Source organism: Rousettus aegyptiacus, unplaced genomic scaffold (genome assembly GCF_014176215.1).
Source record: "Rousettus aegyptiacus isolate mRouAeg1 unplaced genomic scaffold, mRouAeg1.p scaffold_m13_p_9, whole genome shotgun sequence".
Classification (NCBI taxonomy): Eukaryota; Metazoa; Chordata; class Mammalia; order Chiroptera; family Pteropodidae; genus Rousettus; species Rousettus aegyptiacus.
This window is the reverse complement of record NW_023416312.1, coordinates 66,727,632-66,750,957: the sequence shown is the minus strand read 5'-3', so window position 1 is coordinate 66,750,957 and position 23,326 is coordinate 66,727,632. Positions and strand designations below refer to the sequence as shown.

Below are 23,326 nucleotides of genomic sequence, written 5' to 3'. Positions count from 1 at the left end.
TTGATCCAGCCCTTGGGACTAAATGTGGTTTACCAATGCTTGGTAATTATAATTGAAATTCATCAGTAATGAGAAACATGCCTCTTGTCTCATGATAACCAAGGAGCCTGAACACTCATTTTTCAGAGTAGTAGGAAAGATTACTTCTCTTTTTCCCTCCCTATGTTCCTTCTCTCTTCTCTTCCCTCCCTTCCCCCAAAAAGGGTGAGGCCATGCACATGCAGGAATATACATAAACCCATACACACAATCCTTCACTGACTTGCCTTTTGACATAGAGATTTACTGCAAAACATTTTAGAGGGAAACTTTTTTCTAATTTTTATTTTTAAATTAGAGTTGACTTTAATATTATTTTATATCAGTGTCAGGTATACAGCATATTGGTTAGACATTTATAAAATTTATGAAGTGATCCCCCTGATTAGTAGTATCTATCTGGCACTATAGTTATTACAATATTATTGACTATATCAAGATGTGTGGCAACTTTAAATGAAATGAGTAGGCATTCTAAACAATTTTCATCATTTTCTCATTCCTCATAAATGCATGCTCTTATTAATTAGTGCAGTGCCAAACTAGACAGAGAGTGCTCAGTAGGTTAAAAAGCCACCAACTTGCACACCCCAGGAGTCAAGAGGAAAGATAGGTAATTAATTATATTCTAGCTAATGTGGCCAAAATTCATACTCTGGCATACATGCTGAATTGCATGAAACCAAAAAATGCCAATCGTGCCCATTTGCCACAGGTGTTCTACCCAGATGTGTGAAGGGTGAGAATCCAGAAATATTTTCCCTGCAACTTGCAAGGCCCTCTATTAAGCCATCAACAGCTTCAATAAATATTTTCATCAGATCTGATACCTTCGGAGATAAACCACATGTCTGTATTATCCTTTCTGCTTTCATAATCTAAATAACTGTTTATTTGCATATCTTACCAATGAGAAACAAACTAATACTGGCCTCCTTTCATCAACAAAAGCCCAGGCCAGTAAATGCACGGCTATGATCTAATATCCATAAAGGCAAAGCTCTAAAACCACCAACCACACATGATTATTACTACAAATTGGGAGCACATAAATATTTCTTAATATCCTTTCCATATCATACTAGAAGATCTAACATAGGAATGAGATATAGCCTAATGAAAATTTCCAGGGTAAACTTTTTAATATTTCTGAGATATCTACATGAAGAATGGGGTTGCAAGACACCTTGAGCTAATAAAATGACAGCCAAACTGACACAAGCATGTAGGAAATCAGATGGATTTTAGGATCTCAAAATTATATTAAATAAGTCACATAACTCTCATGATGTTAAAAAGAGTAACAAAATGAGTATTTCAAATTTCTAGAACTTGAGAAATCTTTATAACAAGAATTAGCTCTATACATCAAGACAAATTGAACTTTTAATGATAGCTTCTAGATGTTGAGGTGTTAAGTAAACAGATTTAAAGTCATCCAATGTCTCCTTAGGCAATGATATTAACACTGGCTTGTTCTTTGTATTTGAGGATGAGATTGCTACTTTTATTATCAGGATGATGTATACACTGAATTTTGTACTTTGGTTGTGGGAAAAAGGATGCAAGTGTTACTTGCTGGCTCCCTGTAAACAAAAGCATACATTTTCAAGATGGCTAGCTGAGCTTTCAGGTATAGACTGTGACTGGAAAACAAACTGCTTTGCTAAATAACTTACACTAATATTAAATCCACTTTATCTGGGATGCATTATTAGCAATTGAACCAATTAGCTCAGATACTTATGACTGACAATGTAAGAAGATGTAGTAGACTGTTTTTAATTGCCAAAAAATAAAGAAAAAATCATCTAGCCTTCAAAAGAAGTGGCGACGCATTATAATTTAAAATAAAGATTATACATTGTATTGCATTTATACAGCAAGTTGGCATCTGAAGATATCCAGTGACTTTTCAGACATTAATTTGCATAATATGTTAAATGCCAAAGAGGAGAGAAAGAACATTCATCTCATTTTACAGAAAAGATAACAAGCCTGGTCAGGGTCTCCCAGCAGCTCTAAAACCATACTCCCATTCTCAGACTAGGTGGACAAGGGACAGACAAAGCACTAACCTTAGCCATCCAGATGGGCCCGACTTAGCACTTCCGTCATCTTGCCTCAACTTGCATATAGTCAGTATACATGTCATTCCCCTCACTAGATCATAAGCTCCTTGAGGGTAAGGCCCCCTTCGTCATAACTGTATGCTTTCACACTGCCTAATACAGTATCCTGTTCCCAGTAAGCATTACATACACATGTAAAGTAATAAAACAAAACTATATATTCTGTGCAATTGTTGCAGCTGTAAGGTTTTCATAATTTTGCATAAGCCTATATGCCCACTCGAAGTAGGTCTGAGCCAGGAAGGCATGTTTGGAAATATCAGTCTAACTGTCAAGCAATTGGGCATAATGTAGAAACCAGCTACCAACTGATTATCAACACCTCAATTTTTACTATACAACTTTGTAATGTCCAATGAGCTTTTTTTTACATCTTGCTCTTATTTGAGCTGGACACCAACATGTGAAGAATGGAGTACCATCTCCATTTTCCACATGAGCAATTAACAGAGCATAAAGGTTAAGTAACTTACCAGGATCAGAAAATAAGTGAAAGAACCAAGACTAGAATCTCAAACTCTTCTCAATTCCCTTTCAACTACACCAATTCAATACGTATCCAAGTAAACCCACAAAGACAACATTTTTCATAAATACACTTTTTTCTTTCCAAAATATCATATGACAGTTCTAGCTTTTTCATTTCAACCCACTTCAGGCTTCTACTTACTGATTTCGACTGCGCTTCTCATCCAAAGACCCAAGGCTAGGTGATTTACTAACAGAACTCCAACAGGTTCTGTTGGCCGGTAATACCAATTCTTAGATGGCCTTGTTTTAGAGCTTGTCTGTTCTGGGGCACTAAGGAAACTTTGATATCAGAGACAGGGGTGTGCTGTTTCAGAGAGCCTCACCCTGGGAGATACCATTACAGTATGTAATGGAGGGAAGCCATTTCTAAGATCAGTTAATCAGGAAGAGCTGAGCTACCTGTTAGGCAGATCAGCAAAAGCAGCCAGACAAGCAAGAGAAGTAACTAGCTCTTTTTACAGCTGCCTAGTTTCAAACTTAGATCCTGCAAAAAATACCTCACTAATGGCACACATACAAGCACACTCACATAGAATACATTCATGTCGTCCCTCATACACACAAGCAAATGAGGACTGTTCTGCTGTTCTCCTGTTCTCTGCTAACATCTCTGAGTGACTTCCATTGTTTTCAGCAGGAACCTGACATTAATTGTATCCAATAAACCAACAATATTATAGTTGCAAATTTCAATGATAGGTTGCAAATAAGGAAATAGATAGGTATACCCCAGCATCCAGACCTCATATACTGTATATGTTATGTGAAACAAATAGTTCTTTTTCCAATGACTTCTTAAGCTTCTAAATGTATGCAGCACTTTACTTCATTATTCATTGTGTAGGCTGCATGAGCTAATACCAAGAATATGCTAATGATCATCTAACAAATATTTATATTTGCAAATTGATGCACTGCAGGTTTTAGTTTTTCATTTCTACAACTGATGCTCCTAAGAGAAAAAAAATGCATAAAAAGCAAAGGTAGAAATTTTTTAAGCATAAGAAAAGAGTTTACCTTAAATGATGCCTCAAAGAAATGTGTGGGAAAAAGAAGCAAAACCTAGTAATAATACCTTTTCTAGTTATTAAAAGAGAATGTAGTATCCTAGAAAGCATTCAGATAGAAAACATTAGATGCAGACTAACAGCCAAAGTGAGCAGGATATGGTAAACCAACGTCTTGAGTCTCTGAGGTTCTAGCTGCTCCTGTTACTATGCATGGGTGATAATTATACCTTTCCGAGATCCACTCCAGTAAAAGAGCCAAAGATTTCCTCAAATCCAAGCCTAAAATGTAAATTCCAGAATTTGCTAGGGCTTTTTGTATATCATAAAGATGCCTGGACATTGTCATTCAACCTGCTTCTCATGGCTCATCATTCTAGGCCCTTGCTCTGGTCTCAATTTGTCTGTACTCAAATCAGCTTTCTACAAGGATGGTGCCCATACCATGTCTGAAAAGAAGAGCTACATGGGGTCATGTGAGACCTCAGTATTATTTCTAAACCAGGAATATAGATCTATTTAACAATGTGCATATTTCACACAAAATATGGCATCTTGCCAGAATTAAAGGTCAAAGAATTTAAGCCAGAATAAAATGCAGTAATACTTCTTCAAACTTTTGTTATTTGACCTAAGTTCACCTGCCCATATTTTTAAAAAGCTGTGTGAATCTCAGTTATTTGGGAGTTATGACTAAGGAAGAAGAAACACTATCTACTTAAAAATGTTTCTCTCAAATACTGAAGGAAGAATGTGACATGACAAGGCCTACTATCCATCTATCCCACTTCACAAATGGTAGAGGATAAACATTCAGCTGGCCATAGCCTTAGTTGTAGGAATTCCCCATCCTCCTAATTCCACTAAAAACAAATGTTTGGCATTAAAGGAAACTTGTCATGGGTATAAGAAAAGGTCATAATCTACCCAAAGAAAATTCTTCTAGAAACCAAAAGCCAGCTCTGAAGGATGACCTCACAAATGAGCATGTTGGCTTTCTTATGCCTTTCCTGTGACCAGCTTACACAAGATCTTCAGTTGTAAGCTGTTGGTTCTATCAAATAGTGTTGTTCCCTTTGCTGGTTGCAGCTTCCCCTGTGCATTTATATGAGAAATGGCTCATTATTGGTTCATGCAAGAACAGATCCCTACTCCAATTCATGTTCAGCTTTGCTTCCCCAGTGCTCCCACACACACGAAAAGAAGACTTCCATATTCCTAAGCCTTTCTGCGGCCCTGGAAAGTCCCCAGGCTGAGAGCACAGGGCTCAGCCTTCACCTCAAAGGAAGAAATAGTAAGAAAATTGCATATAAAGCAGAAGCAGGGTTTGGTACAAGGAGCTGGAGGTAGTAGGGCTGAGGGGTAATCAGTCAGTAGAGTTCCCAAATTACTCCTGTGCAGCCTGCACTGGGGCTTACAATACATGCTGACAAAAATTTGGGGGAGAGAAAGGAGATAAAAGTTCAGTGTTTATAATAAATATATATAAATCTGCATTAGAACTTTGCATCAAACAATGATCATCTCCGAGTATTCTTTCTATTTTGAGACTGAGCCTGATACATTCCCTTCATTCAGTCATGTTAGCCAACCATCAGCCAGTTTTGTGTCCTTTGGCAAGTAGCCCAGGCATGCCTTATACTCTTCTGCCCAGCTTAATAATGAGGGTCTTAGGTTACACAGTTGTATTAAAAAAGAAAAGATCTTATAGTAGTCTAACATTGCTTTTTACAGGGAAGTACACCAATTACAAGCTTTCTTGTTGATTTTTGGTTGACTTTTGTTTCAAAGAATCCTGAGACCAAAATGGAGACCTACTGTCCCTTGAGGGGCCAGACAGTAACTCTAAGAATATGCATCTTAAGTAACCCATCTTTGTATGTATTCATTTATACAAACAACAAATATTTATTGAAGCCTATGTGCCAGGAACCATTCAAAGTGCTAGAGGTAAAGAGATAAATGCCCAGCCCTGAGTGAGGCTATATGCTTGAGCAGTGGGTTTTTCCTGGCTGCTATATAAAATGTATTTTTAATAAACAGATAAAAATATAACGACAAAAAAAGTAAGGGTATGTGTATTGCAAAATGAAGAGAGCTAAAAAAGGGGGACTATAGTAGTTCAGAAGAGAGTGAGACTCTTTTTAAGTGACTGCTATCCTATTATATGAGAAATCACTGGCAATGGCCATACCTTCATACATAAGGAAAGTGATATTGTTCCAAAGAACATCATTGCCTTCCTTTCAGCTCCTTGCCACCAATATTTATATGTATCAGGTATTGTGTCAGGTACAGGGCATATACAAAGAGAGATGAAGATTAGCTCCTATCTTCTAAGAGTTCACAGTTCAGTGAGGATGGAAGACATGTATTCGATACATACAATAGAGAATATAATGTGATGCAGGCCAGGTGGGCACGAGATGCTTTGGAGAGACATAACAGGAAGAGTAACAAATGTTTCCAGAGGGATTTGAGGATACTGAAGCAGGGTATCAAAGGATGAGTGTGAGTTCACCAGGATTCAAAAATGGAAAGCAACAGGGTTGGTGTATTCCATTACTCAACAGTATATTCTAACCAACAAATACTCTAATCACACTAGATTCATTTTTTTAGCCTTGCTCCCATTTCTGCTGAACTAAATGATGCTGGTATGATGTAAGGAAGATAACATATCTCTAAACTATGGAAGAAAAGTGACATGTATATGACATTTTTAAAAAAGCAAAAACACTGGCTCCTGATAAACTACAAAAGAAGGGATCAATATGGCCTGGCACAAAGCATTTTCTATAACCATAGCTATACATGAGCAGGACAGACCACTTTTGGAGAAATTAAGAACAAAACACTTGGAAAAAGAAACTCCTGTCTCTTAGAAGAAGCCTCTTCATTTTTTTTACTAGAACTAATTGGAAGAACAAATTGCATCTTGTTATGCAGTTTTAGTTTGGGGGCTGATTTTTAGTTAGTAGGTTTTTTATAAATCCAAAGGAGTTATTTCTAACAAAAGAGGAATGACTAATTCTAGCTCCACTTCTGGATTATTCTGTGATTTTGAGGAAACATTAAACCTTCATAAATTCATTCATTCAGCATTTACACAGTGTCTAGCATGTGCCCAGAAAGATAGGGATGCTTCAGAAGGACAGTGGAGGAAGGGTAGCTAATGATGCCCAGAGGAATCAGAGGATATAGCACTTGAGTACAATATTGGAGGATAAATAGGAATTCACCAGGTTCTAGAGTGGGAGATGAACAAGTTACAGTTTCTGGCCCAGAACAGACTTAAAATGTAATGGCTTTTGGCCATGACAGCTCAGTGCAAAGATGACAACAGGTTGCCACTGATGGACAGAGAAAGGGGCTTCCAACAGCATGAAGGAGGTTTCACAGAGGAAGTACACTTGAGCTGAATTAGGAAGAACAAGTAACACACCATGGGGAGGGAAATTTTCAGGTGCAAGGAATAACAGTTGTTAAGGTACAGGGGCGATTAGAGACAACAAAGTGTATTAGAGGAACTGCAGGTAATGGTGTGACTATAGCAAAGAGGGGTGATGGAAACAATATAAGATCAGTAGAGACCAAATTAAGAAGGGTCTTGTATGCTTTTCTTTAAGGTTTGAACACTTCCTGTCTAGATGAAGAGGTTACAAGTAGTGGGATGGTGAGATTAGCTTTGAATTTCAGAACTATAACTGAGGTGACAATGTGGCAGATGGCTAAGATGAAAGGCTTAGAGATTTTTTCCCCTAAGGAGTGGGATGTTCCAGATAGTAACATAGAAATAATTCTGAAAAAAAAAAAAACATTATTGAGAAAATGAACCAAGGGAGAAGTACCATAGGAAGTATGGGAATAGAAAAACAGGAGAAAAGAGATTTCAAGAGTATCTCTATTTTGGACATTGGCCAAAGATGGCAGGAATGCTAGGCCTAGCGGAATTAATTGATCTTATGACCCCGAATGGAAATCTGGGTAGAAATACATTTCTATACCATGAAGCCTAAAGGAGTTTGGTAGGCCTAATTTTCTTTCAGTTTTTAGGAGCTGTCCAGCTTTATTGAGGTATAATTGACAAATAAAAATTATATATGTTTAAGGTGTACAATGTGATGGTTTGATATTTGTATACATTGTGAAATAATTACCACAACCAAGTTAATTCACACATCCATCACTTGACATAGTTACATTTATTGCGGGGGTGGGGGGGAGGCGAGGGGGCTATGGTAAGAACATTTAAGATCTACTCTTTGCAAATTTCAAGTATACGATACAGTTTTATTCACTATAGTAACTATGCTGTACATTACATTTCCAGTGTAGCCTTTAGTTTTTGTTGGGGATTCCAAATAGAACTGTGCCTCAGTTTCTCAATCTCTCTCTCTCTTGAAATGAGCATAAAAAACTAGCTTACAATAGTGATCAAATAACAGTTAATGAAGTTGGTGTGCTGGTAGCAAATATAATTATGTTAGAGGTCCCTTGTATTAGCGGTCATTGGACCACCAATAATAATCATATTCCTAAAAGAATAATAGCACATTATTCTGGTTTGGGCCAATAGGACAGCATTTATATAAAAGTTTTATAGAAAATGCATCTAAAGATTTTTACACAGACAGACTACCAACAAACATGAAATTCTACAAAGATTAAATATCTGCATAAGTCAATATACAAAGAGAGAACAAAAACAGTAACACATTGCATATCTCAGTCAAAATTAAACTAGGAATATCTAGCAGGAAGCAAAACAAATGTGTATCTAAGCATTCTGTCTTTGAGAGTTGTAAACCACACAGCAAGTAATGAAAAGCTGAAGGAAACAATTCAAATGCGATGGAAAAAATACCTCTCTAGCTAAATCAATTCTCAATATAGACAGCAAGACTAAGACAGTAAGTACAAATATAGTATCAGTTCTAACATGTTTATTTGGCATTAAGACATTAATTTGGAGACCATCAGCATGAGAGTAAGGTGCAACTTGGCAGTAAAAGCTTCAGCTCATGTTTCCACCTCTCCATTGGGCCATTCAGAATGTATGTCCAGACTCTGGACATTTGGTATTACTCTATCAGCATGAACAGAAAACCACAACATGAACCAACTTCTGGTGGTGAATGGTACTACTGTGGCCATATATCACTCAGCCTTGTTGCAAAGGGTACTCTTATGATGTCACATTTGCTGCTTTCTTATAAATGGGCTGGGCATCACACAAAATACATAGAGAAACGCAATGTAATTTGGCTAGCAGATAATTGTAGCAAGAGAGTATACTTTTTTTCCCACAGGAAGGGTCATGCTCAGTTCAAGCAGCTCTTATTTGCTAACTGCAGCCCTAAAAGGCTTTGTTAAGCAAAGACTCAAACATTCAGCCTGGACTGGGACCTTCTCAGCCTACCACTGCTGCTAATGAGCTTCACGGCTTTCAAATGCATCCTTTGGTCTCTCTGAATCTATTTCCTTATGTGTCAGAGGTAACTATAGCACTAAGAGGTTGTGAGGCACTCAGATAATCCATATGTGGGAAATACTTTGAAGTAATTTAAGATATTCTACCAATTAAATATGTTTACAATTACTGCCAAAGATTTCACAAGCCATAAATAAAATCACCACCATTCATTGAGATAGTATGTCCCCAGCACTTTGCTAAAAATTACTCATGTACAAGTTAACATAACTCGCATAACACTCAAGGTTTCATTTCAATTTTATGGATGAAACCAACATTCAGAGACATCAGGTCACTTGCCAAGGTCATAGAGCTGGTAAGTGGAAGAGTAAGACCATACAATCTCATGTCTGTGTGACTCTAAAGCTCATGTTCTTATTATGCTTCCTCAATCACACAACAGTACCATATGATATGATGAGTTCTCATTTACTCACAACTCTTGTAGACACAAATATTCTTAGGGCTTTGGAGTAAGTGAACAGTACCTCCACTGTGGATTTGGGACCAAAGCCTGGAAGTGAGCAGATCCTCTATCCATAAGTATCCATTTCAGCATTAGAAACATGGCAGATGCATGCCTGTGGTTATAAACCACATCTCAGCCTCTACCAGCATCACGAGTCTATTTTATTCTTCTTCTCCCAAGTTTCTGTGCCAGTAAATGAAAGTGAAAACAGTGAGGGGTTCAATATTTCAAGGGGAATGTTGGAAGACTAGAGGGACCATTTAAATTAACAAGAAATATTGCAGCAATGGCCAGATAAACATGACAAAGGAATTGAAAAAGCTCCATGGCTTGATTCTGTTTTCACTCATCTTCTTAAGTAGGAATGAGCACTGACTCCTAGCTTATCGTTAAGCAGAAATAAAGGAAAGTAGGCAACAAGTGCTGTGAAAATTGAGTCTTTGGCTGCAAAGAACCACACTGTTATCTTAGAGTTCTGTTCCTTTGAAGGCATCTACCTCAAAGAGTTGTGGTAAGGACAATAATAAGATCTATCATTTGTAGAGCACTTACTATAGGCCAGACATTGTGCTAAATGCTTTCATATATTATCTCATTTCATCCTCATAACGACTCAACAAGGTAGATGATATTAGTGCCACTCCCATTTTACAGAAGAGGAAACTGAGACTTAAGTAATTTGTTTTAAAAAGGTTACACAGCTAAGTAATAGTCAAATTGGGATTCAAATATTAATCTACTGATTCCAGAGGTGGTGGTCTTAATGCCCTATCATAATGAATGGGTTATTACATGATTTGAAGAGTATAAAATATCATATAAGTGTAAAGGGGTGGGTATCCTCACTTAGCGCTTCTCACTTCATTAAAGTAAATTCTGGCAAGTGCATTTTTCCCTTCCTAAAATTCAGCCAGTCCTGTATATTATAAAAATTACTTTTGGTGAGCATCGGCATATTGGTGGAAACTATGAAATATAAATTTGCTAGGCTATTTCTCTAAAGCCATCTCTTGGTGGAGGTGGTATAAAATTTCTATCAAGTTCTATAGCTCACTTTTCTTTCTCTATCTTAGGCTCAATGACAAAGGGCTGTTTTATACAATCTTCTAGAAAGATGGCGCAGTCCTATGTTAAGCAAGATGTTTATGAGGAGGTTTACTTGGAAAGTAAAATCCGTATATTCTGACTGCTGTTACCACTCGTAGGCCCTCAAAGGCCTTTGGAGCCTTAAGACCACTAAACTACAAGATAAAAATTCCTCTAACCCCAAGTTTCAAGACTGTTGTCTTGTTCCACTGTTTCATGGTGACTTTGTCTTCAAAAGGGCAGAATATGTTTCTTTTGCTCATTTGAATCTTCCTACAGGCTGAGCACTATGTGGGGCCCATTGAATATTCTCCATCTAACCTGGTAATGTCAATGAAATTCTAGGATTGAAGAAGAGAGGCACTGGATCTGTCCTAACAACATGTTGCTGCCTAAACACCACTTTCAGTTTCTTAACTGAGTTTCACAAGTAACTGCTCTGGGCCTAACATTGTGATAGGCATTGAGAATCCAAAATAAGTAGGATGATATTGTCTCTGATATCAGAGCAGTTCTTAATCTAATGGTGGGTGTTAGGGGTGGTAGGTGGTATTCCAGAGTATAGGCTCTTCCTCTTGGTGTGACAAGATCTGTATCAAATGGTAGCTTGTTCATATTTTACACTCATTTTTGCCCCAGGGAGTCTCTAGCATGGGAAGTCATATGCTAGGAAGGTTGCACAAGGTGCTCTCATGTTACTATATCTGGTAGAGAACTGGTGTGGCACATGGCTCTGGCTCTAGGCTCCTGGTCTTCTGGTTCATTCCCATTGTACTTTTTTTATCCTCTTATGGGGAAATCTACAGTCTGTATGTTTCTTTAACTTATCTTTACCCATGCATACTGAGAAATTTCCTCTGTTAACTCATTAATAACAGCTGTTGAAATTCCAGCGAGGTCTATGTATGCATATGTACACTCACAACAGAATTTATTTTATATCCTGTTAACTTATTAATCTTTTCTCCCATTCTTGAATACAATGTTCCTGGGTTTATGAGGTAAAAGTGGACCTGGCTAAATTAGTGGTGACTGCTTGGAGCAGTACCGCCCTTTCCCTGTGTCTAATCTACATATAATTACAGATCATAAAATCAGAAACACATGCTTTTTCATAGAAAACCATTAAGAGTGCATAAAGAAACACATTTTTCACCTTCTCCTCCCTTTGGAATAGAGATGAAGTAGGAAGTTAAACCATTAACTTCCAGGGAAAAAAATCCCAACCTCTTTTGGATAGGACTGGCTAAGGTTCTAATAGAGATGGTTTCCATAAAATAAAACTGGTAGAAGGACATACAACTTGATCTGTACATTTGAGCTTTCTCTTTTTAATCTTAGACATAAATTCCACTCTTTTGTCCTCTGAAAAGATCCAGTCCCATTAACCCCTGGCTGAGACTAACACTCTTCCTTTGGCACAGGGGTGAGGAGAGTATTAGTGGCAAGTAAGAAAAGAGAGTGACAGTTGTAATTATGAATTATTACCTGCATCTGGGTGTGTTATTGTGTGCGTGTGTGTGCATGCATATCAGTGAAAAAGTGAGTGAATGTGGCAATATCAGTATAGGGACATGTATAAGAATTTGGGAAAGTGTACATGGGTGTGTGCATAAGAGTATGGGTTGCTATAAGCATGTGTGTAAATCAATGTGAGTAAATATGGGTCAATAAGATCATCTCAGTGAGGGAGTGTATGTTAACATCAATCTGAGTATGTGTCAGTGTCAATGAGGCCATGTGAGAGTCCGGGTAAGAGTCCATGGTAGTTCAAGAGAATGTGTCAAGTGAGATTCAGTGGTTTATGCATCAGTGTTACTGTGTAGGCATGTGGATCAGTGTGAGCAAGTATATCAAAGGGAGGATGTGGCAGGGTAAATGTGAGTCCGAGTGAGGGTCAGTCTCTGTGGCCATATGTGAAATCAGTCACTGCCTCTGTGTGAGTACATGTAGGTATTTTTGTGAATTGACTATGATAATGTTAATTGTGTGAGTCAGTGTGGTGTGTGCCAGTGAAAATGCAGTTAGTGACTATGTATGCCACTACATGTGTATTGGTATGAATGTGTGTAGCAACGTGAATGTGTTGTCAGTATGAAAGGGAAGGTGGAAGAATGTGAGTGTGTGGGAAGTATAATTGTGACAGTGTGAATATCTGTGATATATAAATGGGAGTTGATGCATGAGAGGGTATAAATGTGAATGGACATGAGTGTCAAGTAGTAAGACTGTGTGCACATGGGGATGTATGAGAGTGTATGATTTTGTGTGTGCATAAATATGAGAATATGTGAAAATGTGAGAACATAATGATATAAGCCTGGGTGTGAAGTAAGTGTGATTCTGGGTTAATGTGAATTCGTGTGGGTACTGAATAGGAGTGAGCATATGTACATGTCAGTGTGTGTCAGGTGACTACATTGTGTATGATTGTGTATGGGTGTGAGAGTAGGGTGACATGTGTCAGAAAATGGCTAAGTTTATAAAAATGAGTGTGCTTGTGATTATATTTGATGATGTATGCCTTTGAGTTTGGCGAAGAGTGCAATTATGAATCAGTGTAAAAGTATTAAAGTGTGAATGTGTATGAAAATAAGTGTGTTTCTATGTGTAAGTCTGATTATGTGTGACTGTGACATGCCAAGTGCTGAGCATGTAATCCTGAGTGTAAGAATGCAAGAAGGTATAAAAGCTTAAAAGGGTGAGATTGTGTTTATGGTGTAAGCATGTATAAATGTAAATATATGAGCATGCATGCATGTTTGTGTGTACCTGTGATGAAAGCTGTATAAGTGTGTGAATGTGAGGAGAGAATAGTGTATATGTGTTGTAACAGAACAAATTGAGTGTGTGTATGACTATGATTAACAAGTAGAAGAAAGTCAATGTGTGTTTGTGTGTCCAGTATGTGTAACTGTGTAGAAATTTGAGGGCTAAGGGTGATTTTATCATCTGTGTGGATGTGAGTATAAAATGTGACTATAAGTGTATGAGACTATAAGAAAGAACATGAGAATGGGGTGTATGGCAAGTATGAGTGTGTCAGTATGAAAATGTGAAGATATAAATGTGAATGTGTCAGTGTGCAGCAGTATGAATGTGCTGGTATGCAGTGGGTTTGTAAATATGACTGTGTGTGAGGGGGTAAGAGTGATCATCACTATGAATGTGTCCTGTGTGAGTCAAAGAAGTAAATATGATTATGCGAATGCACAAGAGTTTGTTAACATGCCTACAAGAGTGTGTGTATGAGCACTGAAGTGTACCAAAAGATTTGGGATGCTGAGAAACACTCCAGGGAGTGTCTTTCCTCCCAAAACTGCATATGTCCAGTTACAGGGAAGGTACTTAGCCCCTCTCAACCTCTATCTCCTCATGAGTAAAGCAGTGATGGTAATAATACCTGCCTGGAGCTAGTATCCCTTTTATAATCAGAAACAAATACAGTAACTATTAAAAAACATACCTACTTTGCAGAGCCACTGTAGGATCAAATGGTCTTATACTAGTAAAATATCTAGTATAGTGCTGGCAATGGTAGATAATAAATACAAGTTATTATTGTAGCTGTCATAGAACACCCAGGAGAGACCCAGGGGCTTGCTTCTTATTTTAGCCAGCTCTAGTTACCTTCTGTTGCTCAGAGGATCCCCTACCAGAGTATCTCTAGAAAGTTGAATGCATCAGTATCAGCAAGGCTGTAATTTCATACCTTCAATTTCATGACTGAAACTCTGGAGCTTCATGAGAAGGCATCACATAAACAACTGCTGCTGGGCTGCAGTTTCCCTCTGTCCTGTAGGCCCAGGATGGATTCATTGTGAAAGAGAATTGCACTGCATGTTCCTTGTGGTTTGTTTGTTTGTTTGGTTTCATTTTGTTTGTTTCTCTTCTTGGGTGTTTTTTAATTTTGGTTGTTTATTTTTGACTTGGGTAATATGAAAGAGCCTAAGTGATAAAGAGATGGAACACCAGACATAGAGATGGGAGGATGGTCAGATACAAACAAGTGGCTGGACTGCAGTGTATAGCAACAGAATACCAGATGGAGAACCTGACAGAGGAAGCTATAATGGCTGCCAGAGAAGCAAAGAGACAGGGAGATGATCAGAAAGGCGGGCCAAGAAACCTGAAAGATGTAGAGAGAAAAAGGGAGAGAGGCCCAAATCAAAAAGCTGCTAGTGAACAGTCAGGCACTTGTGAGAGACTAGAGACCTGTGATATCAAGTCCCTACCTGGAAGAGCTTAGATTTTAGTTGATCTGCAAGTGTTATTTCAGGCAGTAGAGAAGCAAGAGCTATACTACATGCTACAGACTCAAGTGTTTCTGGAGAGCTGGGAGAGTAAGTGCTCCCTGGTTGGGCTGGAAGTCAGAGGAAAGTTCTGGAAGGTTTAAGTTAAGAAGCTAGAATGGATTGGGCTGGTGCTACATTGAATAGGCGGATGAAATTAAGGTTATGAGGCAATAGAAATTATAAGAAGTGATTGGTGAATCTGTGGCATGTGGCTGAAATGCCACTTCAACATCAGGAAAGCAGGAGGAAAGGAAATGACAGCTTTATGGGAAGCAGGTCTGTGTTACACTGAAGCTCTTAGATGCAGCTCATCTCGATATTAGCAAAGGACTTGGCCGTGACTGTTAGGTTGTTTCTCTTACTCCCCCTAGGATGTAGGTCAAGGGTATCATTCCTGTATTAGAGATGGGGGAACCAAGAGATGATGGGAAGCTGTGCTGAGAAAAATTTCCCAGAAAGAAGGTACTGGGTCTTGAAACCTAGCTGGTGAGGCCCAGGCAGGGCCTTTAATATTGGGAGTTCTGGTAGAAAGGTGGCATTTACCTGAACTTAGAGATCCCTAACTCCCTGCCCTGGAATCCATCACTCACCTCACACCACCACCATCGCAGGACCTCAGTACAGGTGGGCACTGCCCATGAGAAGGGGCTGGGCTGCCTTCAGCTCTGATGGACTCAGTGCTGGGTACACCATCTGCCACAAGATGTAAGGATTCAGTTGCTCGCTCTTGGGGGAAACCTGCCAAGAGAAGCATTGTGGGGAAGTGGGAACCTCTTTCCCCACCTACTACTCCCTCATCCAACCCCTTCCCCCAAACATTACACACTGTACGGTGAATTTCAGAAAATCCCTTCAAAAGGCAGAGAATCAGAGAAGTGTAAAAGAGCACTGTTATGTAGGAGTCCAGAAATGGCACTGCGTTGCAATTTGAAAAGTACTGTCACATCACCTCTGAATCTCCTTGATATCAAGTGGAAAAGGTCTGTGTTAGTTGCCTTGGACAAGTGTAGGGAGGGCTAAATTAAACATGACAGATATGAAATATTTGCATATTTACCAGAGGTGTTATAGTCCAGTGTACAACAGGAAACTGAGAGATGATGGCAAATGCAGGTGGGCTCTGAGGATACCTAAGCTTCCTGGACTGTTCAGTTTTTTTCATCTTTCAAATCCAAATGTCCACTTCCATTTCATTTTCCTTCTCAACGACTCCTTTACCAGGGCAGGAAGCATCCTGAAATCCCCTGTATCATCTCACAGCTGCTGAGGGCCTCAGTTTCTGATTCTAATTAGAACTTCTCTCTGTCTTCCCCCAATCTCCAGCATAGGGATGTCTTTTACAGCCTTCCCCAGATTTCCTAGGGTGAATATATAGAGGTGTGTGTGTATGTGTGTGTGTGTCTGTGTGTCAGAGGGGGGGGAAGGGAGGGAAGGAGGGAGAGAGAGAGTGAGAGAGAAAGAGAATTTACCCTATCTTCTCCAAAGAGGTTTCTATGTCCAACCATAAAAGAGATGGGGTCCCTTTCACCCATCCCTTTCCCCACAATCACTTGAGCTTCTCAAGGAGGAACCCAAACTTCCTTTGACAGGACCCCAAATCCTTCCCACCCTGCCTCCCTTCCCTTCATGATGCTTATCTTCAAAGAAAAGTAGCACCTATATATAACTCGCAATAAAGCCAGATCCAGGCTAGCACACGTGTTATTAGAGAACACCAGAATACACAAGGTCCTAATCCAAAGTCAGGGATGGGTAGACAGATGGATGGATGGATGGACAAATAGATATCTAAAGGTGGAGACAGCAAAATTGAAGCCTCGGGGAGCCAAGAAAACCCCTATGATTCTCAATTTACCCTTCTCAAATAAAAAGACCAACACATACCCAAGGTCTTCCCCACTCTCCTGACAAGACTGAAGAGCACAACTGCCCCCCAGAGGCCCTGGAATTCCCTGGGTGCTTCCCACAAGCACACTCCAAGCTGCCTTTCCAAATCCCACCCACTGCTGAGCCGAGTGGTGTCCCTGCAGCTTCCGCAACAGCATGAGCTCATCCTGCAAGGCGGTGGGGTGAGTGTAGGGAAATGAGGACTGTGGAAGTTCCAGAGGGGGGCAGGGCTCGAAGAGGGTTCAAGAATGTCCACAAAAAGCCCCTTGTCCATCTTCAGGGCTGAGGGCTGGTCCCAGGGAGGCAGCATACACCCATAGGTATGGGAAACAGCACTAGAAGACCTGTGGGGTGGAGGGAGAAGTGCACCAGCCTGTACTAACCAAGAACCTCAAGGTTTCTGCACAAGATCCAGAGCTTTCCTTAGGCCTGCCTCCACCACCTCTCAGTCGCCTCCATGCAGTCTGCCTCAAACCTACCAGTTTCACAGCTGGAGTCAGTGCCCATATGCCTGGCAGGACACGGTGCTCCACCTGGTGGCCATACTCGTGTCGGCCTGGGGGTGTGTCCTGTACATGAGCACATGTGTTGTTGAGTAAACCTGTGCCACTTCCTGTACCATGTTGTATTCTACGCCTTGTGTGCCTGTGCTATGTTGTGTGTATGCCATATCATATCCATACTATATTGTGTATATATCAAGTCTGTATCATGTATGCAGAGTTGTGTTTATGTCATGTGTTTGTGTATCATGTCAGGACCATATTGTGTATGTACTGTGGGTCTGTTTTATGCTTTATATATATTACATCAATTCCATTTTGTGTGTGTGCCATGTGGCTAATCTATATTGTATGTTATAAGTCTATGTCATATTGTGTGTCTGTATCAGGTTGTGTGTCTATACTGCCTTGTGTGGGCACTATGGCTCAGACTTCTCCTTGAGGCTGGGGTGGGGATTAGTTCACACATCTTGTGCCTACCAGCATCCCAGCCTTGCTGTATTCCAGCTTCCTGATAGCATCTCTATATGGGGACTAGTACCACCGCCTTGTCGGGAAGTGGGGGAAGCTGCAGACAACCACCCTCTCTACCATAGAGCCCTCCCATGGCAGGTGCTAGGCTCAGCATTGAAGATAGCTTGGAAAGAAATTCTGGAGCCCTTTTCAGCCTCAAAGAAGAAAACTGAGCACTGGGGGGCATGGCTCCCTCTCAATTCTCAGCCTTGGGAGAAGGGCCTACAGAAAGCCACAGCTGCCTGAGTCTTTCCTTCATGCCAGTTGGAAGGAGCCCTTCTCCACAGTGAGTAAGAGCTGCACAAGGGTTTAGCATTGGGCTAGGCTATGGAACTCATGGGAGCTCTGCTAAAGGTGTCTCGATTGAGGTCACTAGAGGGCATGATTGTGCTGATTGTCAGGGGTAGGTCTCTGAGTACTGCCAAATTCCAAAAAGTTTACCTGGTTCAGAGAGAGATGCAGGAGAAAGATAGAAGGGATAGGGGATCCTCACCCCAAGTCAGGCCCTTCCTTCACCCTCACCCCAAGTCTTTCTGCTTTGAGACTCACTTAGGGAGTCGGGGCCAGTAGTGAATCTCTGCCCAACTCTCATCCCCAACCATATAAGACCTGTATAAGATCCCCAGAGAGCTTTTGTGGGGCTCGGTAATAGGGTCCCTAGCAGATTCTCCACTTGGGCTTCTCTTTTCCCTACTGTTCCTCATTTACATGAAATAAAAGTCATACTGCTGAAAGTGATGAAATGTGCGTAGGGGTTATGGGTTTGTTACATACTGTTTTCCCCCAAACTGTAATGCATACCAAAAGGAGTATGATTTAGAAGGAACAAATCTGGGGAAGAGGGCTGTCCTTTAGTAGACCTGTCTTTATCACCAGAAACAAATAGCCCCACTTCCTAAAATGTCATAACCATCTTAGAAACCACCTCCTCCAACCCTATCATTTGAAAGATAAGGAAACTGAAGCTCAGAGAAGGGAAGAAACACTCAGATCAGAACACGTGACTTCTGATTCTTAGCACTCTTTCCACACCAGAGCCTGGTCCTCTAGTACCTAAAAAACTTCCTTCTTCAAATCCAGGCCTTTCCTACCTCACAGCAAAACCCTGGCCTCCATCTCCACTGTGTGGCCTCCAAGACCATCCTATTCCTTCTCAGTGATCAGTCTCCTAGGCCTCTCTGTGGTCATGTTTTTGGAATGATTTCCATTCCACACCAGTAAATTGTTCATCTCTTCCCAGTCTTCAAGGTTCACCTCCCCCCATTTTGCTTCCCACTCAAAGACCTAGCTGTAGCTATGCTGTTTTGCCTCTTATCGCATTCCCTGGGTGCAGCACAGACTGACCCAACCCGCATATAATTGACCGAATGTGCAAATCAGACACAGATCCATTGCATTGATTAACATTTCCAATTAAACAAACTCTGGGTTAGGCTTAGCGAACCAAGTAATCACTGCACATGGAAATGCAAATGCCTTTTAAAGTCCCAGAGCAAGATAGGAAGGTACAGGTTTCTGGGGAGAAATGAAAACAGAACGCCAGACCTGGGGGTTCACTTCGTTCTTTTGTACCCTTGTATCAGATTTTACATGTCTGGCTGTTAACTTGATTTAAGGCTCAGGCTTCACACCTGAAATGGAGGAGTCTGGCCCACTGTATGCCCTTTCTCGCCCCCTGGTGGAGAAGCCCGGAAGTGACGAGTTGTCGGTCAAGTCCACCTTAGGCCCTGCAGAAGAAACCACCTGCCTCTGCAGGTGGAGAGCTTAGGGGAAAATGGGGCAGCTGAAGTTTAAGCCGCACCCCCAGATGCCTCAAAAGCTGCACTTACCTTCTAGGATAGTTGTTTTCACCATTCCTCAGCCTGTACAGGGTTCCATGGGCCCCTGCCTGGGAATGAGGGCTTAATTTTTTTTTCTTTTGAGCTCAGGCAGATATCCCCACACCTGGAGCAAGGGCCTCAGACCTGGCCCTGGCCAACCCCATGTAAAAGCAGTCAACCTACCTGTCTCAGACAGATTCGAAGCTCCACCAATTCCCTTTCGGGCCCCAGCCCCCACTCCCTTCTTACCCAGGAGGAAAGAGCTGATTGTTGAGGCTGCCACTCATGGAATTTCTTCTCCTTTCCTTGACCAAAAGCTACTGACTCCTGAAGGGCAGGAATCCTACTGATCGCCTAAATATCAATAAATCATCCCCTTATGTCTGGGCTGAGCCATAGGTGCCTCAATCACCAAATTCCCCCATCTCACTAGGGAAATCAGGGCCTTTGGGTTCTTAGTAACACAACGTTTTTTTGTCTTCTATCATTTTGTTCCTACCTACTCCATCTGATCTTACCTACCTATTGTGATTTCTAGATCTGAGTTATTCCTCCCCCCCCCCATGGCTACTCTCTTCAGCCATATATTAGCTTAGTCTTCAACCTCATAATAGCAGAGTATCTGATGAGGCAGCACCTCTCTATCCCCACAGTCTTCATTTCCCTCACCTGTCATGTCCACCGCTCTCCCCCAAAAGACCTCAGCAAGCTTGTCTGCTCTATATACCATTTCCACCTCAAACCAGAAAATCTGCAACCTGTGGGAATAGTCAGCTTGTTAGAACATCCTTTAGGGTGTTGTGGCCCCTTGCCTGCACCTCTGTCATAGCTGAACCTCCTTTTCCTGTAAGGTATCTCCTACAAGGCCCACTTGATGGCTTGGAGGGTCTGGTCCTTGACATCTCAAGGTCCCTCTGTCCTTGAGAGTCTCAGCTCTCAGCTTTTACCCAGCATACATCCCTGTCTTTTCTCATTTTGCCTGTTTCATGGGGAAGTGGGGTATGACATCTGTATCCAGAAACAGAGGTTTACATGGCTGTCTCTCCGAGCCCTGGCCTATTAATCATCCATTAACATATTAAACCCCTTTGCCCACAGATACCTCAAATACCAAATCACAGACCTGCCCAATTATAAATTTTCAAATAGCCCAGCGAGCACCTCACTGACCTTTATATCTTGGTCATTTCAGAACAGGACCCCAGTGTTATCAACAGAAATGGACCTCCTTCTGTTCCAACACTTCAGAGAGCCATATAGTTGGCCTGGTTTTGAGTCTGCAAAACCATGGGGAGAGCAAGACTAATATTGGCTAAAGGCTTCCTTGCTGAAAACCATTAAAAAATAGCATTGCAACCTTTGTTCCTCAGAGCAAAGCTACTCACCCTTCTCTCCTTCCCTTCTACAGACCACAGCCCAGAACACTTAAGTCTGCAGTATGGCACTGGATTCTGGAAGGTGGGACCAAAACAACAAAAACAACAAACAAATGGGGCTTCTGGCAACCCCTCCCCCCCACCCCATGCTGGGCACCGCCCTACTGTCCCTCCCCCACTCCACCCCTCAATCAACACCAAGGAAGGACAACCTGCAAGAGAAAGAACCTAAAATGTTCAGTCTGCCCAAAAGTGCAGCAGCAGTCTTGCCTGAGCCAGTTCGCAAACTGATGGCAATGCCCCCTGAGAACTGAGAAGGACAGAGAAGGGCAGTAGAACAAATGACCCCCTCCACAGACAAAGGCCAACTGAGGGATCCCAAGCTTTCTAGAGACATTATTGCATCATTCCGAACCCTACAAGAGAAGAAAAGAGTCCTCCTGCCATTACCCTCCCTGCACCAAAAAAGGGAAAGGGATACAGATAAAAGAAATGGAGGAAGGCATCCCTTTAATAAAATTATCACTTTTTCAGTTTGCTCAGGTCAGGCTCTTCCCGGTCCTGGAACTTTGCCTGGGCTGCCACCGCCACACCCCCACCCCATTGTGGAAGGGGCGGGGCGGTGCCATCACTGCTACAGTGGCTGTGGCAAAGAGAGTGGGTAGATGGCACAGGACTTACATGCTGACGTAGCTTTTAGAGCGGATTTTGCCTCCAGCGTCCCAGGCCCCAGTAAATGAATCTAGAGCTTGACCCAGTAAAGGGGCCCAAGCTTTATTGGAAGGGCCCTGACACACCCACTTATCTGCATTTCCGACTCAAGATCCTGCAAACTGCACACTGTTCTCAGGGCTCCGGGAAAGCCACATTGGGGACTCGAGGCTGGAATGCCATGAGAGCTGGAGGGGGGTCCGGAAAGGCCAGAAAATCTACCCAGAAACCTAAAAGCAATGTCCAGCAGCCACCCCCTCCCCTGAGCGAGCTAGGTGCCATAAGTCCCAGGATTTACCTGCCACTTGTCCAGCCACCCTGTCAATACCTTTCCTCTACCTCCGAACGCTTAGGCTGTCGGGGCTGGGGAGCTGGAGCGCCACGGCCGTAGCCGCAGTGCGGGACCTAGCCCGTTCCCTCCCCACCACCCAGGCTCTCCTCCCGGTCCCACACGCTTGCTCCAGGCAGGGAAAAGCTGCGGCCCTCCTACGCGAGACCCCAGACGGCCGCCGCCTACAGCTAGCTGTCCGCCCGCCGTAGAGCCGGCTTCGGCAACCGCTCCCTAGCCCTTCGCTTCTATGACGTCACCCGGGCTCTGCACCGTATGTAGGCCAATCAGAGGATGAGAATCAAAGTAAAATCACCCTGAGTGGGCTACTAGGGACCAATCCTTTGTTTCCAGGCAGGAAGCGTCTGGGAAGTTAAAAAAAAAAAAACTAAAGGGGAGGGAACAAGGAGAGGGAAAGGAAAATGACATGGAAACTTCTCACTGTCAGGGTTGTCTAGACAGAGGTCGTCCTATCAAGAAAGAAGCTCACCTGACAGTAAGGGAGGCGGGGAGAGGGAATATTTCACGTCTCTTTCTTAACTGGCTCCCTCAGGAAGACTGGGATTTCAGATATTTTCAGGGGAGGAAATCTGCCCAGGTACACGGGCACTCTTTTAAGGAGGAAATGGTTTGGATTTAGGACACCACCTTTCAGGCAAGCAGGTTACACTGATGGAGTCTCGGGAATACTTAAACTCAGATAGACAGATATGGCAGTGGTATTTAAAGAGATGACAATCTAGATACGGAAACTTACTTTCTGCATAAGAAACACACATTTCGAAACAGCACTTCACGAAAAAAAAATTAATCTACTTCAAATTTATATAGAGATATAGAGACATTTAATTTTATTAAAATGTGGCTTTCCCCAAAACCTTCCACGTCCTCTCTGGTCTTTAACAACAACGACGACGACAACAACAACAACAACAACAAATCGATTTTTTTGCCAATGTCCAAAACCTACAATCTAACTCCAAAATTCATGTTTTGCTACTCTACAATCAGATGATTTTATAGGATTTGGTTAGCATATACAAATTATGGTAAATCCCAGCAAAGAAACATTAAACTGTCATCAAAAATTTTTTTAATGCAAAATAAGAAGTACATTTGAATTATAATGATTTAAAATATGTCTGCAAATAAA

General features: G+C 41.5%; 1 protein-coding gene across 20 annotated transcripts in view; it reads right to left on the bottom strand.

Moving 5' to 3' along the window:
- PAK3 (p21 (RAC1) activated kinase 3) overlaps window positions 1–23,326 on the bottom strand; it is a 281,213-nt gene that overhangs the window by 112,236 nt on the left and 145,651 nt on the right. For 2 of the 20 annotated variants that reach the window (XR_004952810.1, XM_036226633.1), the window contains exon 1: window positions 15,626–21,252. The exons of 2 other annotated variants lie outside the window; for them this stretch is intronic. The gene's annotated coding sequence lies outside the window, so the exon portion shown is untranslated. 16 more of the 20 variants (XM_036226634.1, XM_036226620.1, XM_036226618.1 and 13 more) reach the window with 16 other exon arrangements.